The 4,115-nt window shown below is 46.5% G+C and overlaps 1 pseudogene; it reads left to right on the top strand.

Annotated features, from left to right (window-relative positions):
• Positions 1-920: 920 nt before the first annotated feature.
• Positions 921-4,115, top strand: part of LOC102036840 — a 9,527-nt pseudogene continuing 6,332 nt past the window's right edge.

Raw genomic sequence — 4,115 nt, 5'->3', positions numbered from 1 at the left:
GGGATGCTTTCCGGGGCCAGTGCAGGCACGGAGAGGAGGGAGGGAGCCCTCGTTTTGAGGCTCTCCAGGGGGATTTTTCACCTTTTTGAGCCATTAAGCTTCTTCATTTCAGATGACTTTGCCACGGGGCGGCCGTGCCAGCGGGGTTGGGAGCCCGGGGTGCTCCCACATCCCAGCACGTGCTGCCCAGGGCATCCTTTGTACCTGCTTGGGAAGAAAAGGAACATCTTTCAATCCTCTTTACAGTGAAGTGAGGCCCAGTTTGCAGTACACAAGTAACCATTGGGGGTTTTTTGGTTGGTTGTTTTTTTTTGTTTGTTTGATTGGTTTTTTTTTTTTTTTTTACTTTCGATACAAAACATTCCTTTTTTTTATTAGTCACGGTCATGTACTCATTCCATTCTTCCTTTTGTAAACTTTTTTGGGCCCATGTTCTTTTACGGGCATTGATATATATAAATATATATATAAATATATATGAATATATTTTTTTAAGTTTCCTACACCTTGAGGTTGCATGGTCTGTAAGGTTGGCATGTCTTTATATTGTATACAGATTTTGCACGCCAAACTTGGCAGCTTTGAAAACGATAACGAGAAAAAGAAAACAAAAACAACAAAAAAAAAAAGAGGTGGTTTGGGGTTTCTTTGGGTTGGTTTTTGTTTTGTTTTGGTTTTATATTGGTTTTGTTTTGGTTTTTTTTTTGGCTCTCGTGGCATTTGTGGAGACTAAAGGTTGGGATGTTGTTGTCACACACTCACTCACTCACCCACACAGCTACACACCAAGGAAGGAGAGTGGGAATTCTTTTTTTTTTTTCTTTTGGAGTCTTACTGAACTTAATAAGAAGAAATTGTGCTTTTTATTGTTAAAAAGAGTAAATAAATAAAAAAAACAAAAAGGACTACTTAAACATTTCTCATTTTAAGAAGAAAAGAAAAAAAACTAAGACGTTTATCTAGCACTTGTGACTTACCAATAATAGAGTTTATTGTATTTATGTGGAAACAGTGTTTTTAGGGAAACTACGCCGAACACACCAAGTAAACTGCCTGTGTCATTATTATTATTATTGTTATTGTTATTGTTATTTTCCTTTGGGTTGGTGTTTTTGCTTTGATTTCTCGGCTGGGTGGGGAGGTTGGATGCAACCCTTGTGTCAACACACACAGAGTCGTTCATTCCGAGGAGCCGGACGGACGGGCGGACGGACGGATGGATGAGGAGGACTTTAAAGAGTTAACTCTTCAGCACAGCTGCGTTAACTTTTTTAAGAAATTACTTTTACATGATGTATTTTTTGCTCGGTTTCACTTTAAGCAGTCGTGTACTGTGCAACACTGTGGTTTAAAAACAAGACTTTACAGCAAAAGGCAAAATGTGTTTCTTCATTGTCATGAAGTTGGGCTCATTCTCAGCTCATCTTCGCTTTGTCTTTGATATTGATGATGAAAAGAAAAAAAAAGTATCCTATTGAAAGAAAATAAATTAACACTTTTTCTGTGCTCCATAGTGGAGGCGCTATTTTCCAATTTATGAGGATGACAAACTTATATATATAATATATATATAAAAGTGGGGGCGGGGAGGGGGGGGAAGGGGTTGAAACATTATTCACCCGAGAGCTTATTTACAGATATGTAGTATCAAAAAGTTGTAACTATATTATATTCTACTTTATACCTATACATGCTCAGTATGACGTCACCATTGGTAGCAGCTACCGGTTTACGCTGGAATTTAGACACAATTTCACTCTCCCTGTACGGACCCTCCTTTCAGTGATGGTAGCATTCTTTGTGCTCGACTTTCCGACGGTCCTTTCTTTTAAATTGGTGGAGTTGGAGTATTTTTCTCATTCTCGTTTTCTTCTTCCTTTGTTTTTACTTTATTTTTATTTTATTTTTCTCTTTTCTCTTTATTTTGTTTGGGGTTTTTTTGTTTGGTTTTTTTTTTCTTTTTCTCTTTTTGTTTTTTTTTTTTACTGGCCAATGGTGTCTTTCTCTGACAGTACCGACTTCAATTTCAACTTTATTAGGAGTCCAGTATTTTGTACCACATTATGACAACTTGTTATTCTTGTGGTGTAAATAAAAGAAAAAAGTTAATTATAGTACCACCCGGGTTTCTGCTGCTGATCTTCTTTCCTTCCTTTGCTGGGATGGGGTGTTTCATCTGCTGGGTTCTTGATGTGTCATGGAAGGGGGTCTTGGTGCCAGAGAGGATTTTTGGGCAAAATATTCCCATGTCTACGTTGGGGTGTTCATGGAATGGCTCCTGGAGCTTCCCAGTTTCCTTGTGGCTCCCAGGTGCACGTTGACAAGTGCTGCAAAAAACCAATTGAGTTTCCCGGTGAAGCAGCTGCAGCTTTACACCTTTCCCAGCCTTTTTCATATGTGTGTTCCCTCTGATTGGCTTCCTGCTTGTCTCTGGAGCCCCCTGAAGCATCCAAAATCCACCTGCTCCATGTGTGTCACTGGGATTGTGCTGTGCTCACGGGGGGAAGGCCACGCTTCAGGGCTGGGCTCCTTGCAGTGACTGCCTGGAGCAGCAGCAGCTTGGTGCTCCCCGAGGGCGCCTGCTGGGAGGGGTGGGGAGAGCTCACAGGGAGAACTTGGGGCGCTCCCAATTCCCTCAGCAGTGGAACATCCCCTGCTGCTTCTGAATCATTCATGGAATCTTGGAGTGGTTTGGGTGGGAAGGATCCGGGAGGTCCCATCTCATCCCACCCCTGACATTCCAGGGACACCTTCCACTGTCCCAGGTGGCTCCAAGCCCCATCCAGCCTGGCCTTGGGCACTGCCAGGGATCCAGGGGCAGCCACAGCCAGGGCCGGCCCACCCTCCCAGGGAACAATTCCTAATTCCCAATATCCCATCCATCCAGTGGGAGCCATTCCCTGTGTCCTGTCCCTCCATCCCTTGTCCCCAGTCCCTCTCCAGCTCTCCTGGAGCCCCTTGAGGCCCTGGCAGGGGCTCTGAGCGCTCCCTGGATCCTGTATCTGTGTGCAGAGTGTGGGTGGTGATTGCTTTGGGACCACGGTCTGGGGAGGGCACCTGCAGCAGCTCATTCCTGGGAGTGAAATCCCAGCTGAGGCAGAGCCCTTGCTTAGAGGGGTGGGGGCTGTTTCAGACACCACCCCAGCCCCAGTGCCAGGCATCATCCCACCTGCAGTGCTCCGAGCTCACCTGGGTGATCATCCCACCTGCAATGCTCCGAGCTCACCGTGGCACAGGGACAGAAACCCGAGGGCAGGGCTGAGCTCAGTGCTGTGGCACTCTGTGCTTCAGTCTCAGGAATTTTTACAGCCAGAAATCTGCAGATCCCAAAGGAAACGACATTTTGCTGCAGTGGATGGGATCCAGCAGGGTTTTGAGGTGCTTCCCTCGTGGCTCCTCTGGTGTGTGCCCGTGGCTGGGTGTGAGGGATGGGTGCCCAGCCTGGCACTGGCACACCCCGCCCAGGGCTCTCACTGAGTTCAATTTTATTAATTTCACTTGTTTTACTAATATTTTTAAAGGAGGAAGAGGCTGTTTCTGCCTCTGGGCAGCAAGTCAAGGCTTTGTGCTTTAGATGCCTGCCCGTGGCAGTGGGAGCACTGCAGGGGGAGGAAAAGGCTCCAATATCAAATGTACAACCTGAGCACCCAGGGGGCAGGAGCTCATTCTGTGCCAGCAAAACATCCTGGATTTATGATGGGATTTGGATCACCAGAATTTCTGGAGCAGAAACTTTCTCCTAGGGCTGGGTTGATCTCTTAGGGAAATCTCTGAAGCTCACTCAGGGACATGAGGGTTCATTTGTTGTCCCTGCCTGGGTGTGATGTGTTGGTGTGACCTGCAGAGCTGCCCTGGGATAGAGAAAATGCTGGGAAAACAGCGTGGGCAAGGCTGGAGAAGGTTCATGGCCAGAGGGACCTGGAGGGGCTGAACCTCCGGAGGTGCCTGGAAAACCAGAGCTCCTCAGCCAGGCTGTTCACAGAGCAACAGAGAATACATTCTAAAAGTGGTGGTAAAAAACCCAGCTCCCCAGGCTGTGGGAAGGCACAGTCTGCCTTTTTTCCCAGCAGCACCAGCTGGCAAAGCCAGCTCCTGCTGAGGATGGGGAATGTGCT

Source organism: Geospiza fortis, unplaced genomic scaffold (genome assembly GCF_000277835.1).
Source record: "Geospiza fortis unplaced genomic scaffold, GeoFor_1.0 scaffold46, whole genome shotgun sequence".
In the NCBI taxonomy this organism is placed as follows: Eukaryota; Metazoa; Chordata; class Aves; order Passeriformes; family Thraupidae; genus Geospiza; species Geospiza fortis.
The sequence above is the reverse complement of the archived record's forward strand: the minus strand, read 5'-3'. Positions and strand labels throughout refer to the sequence as shown.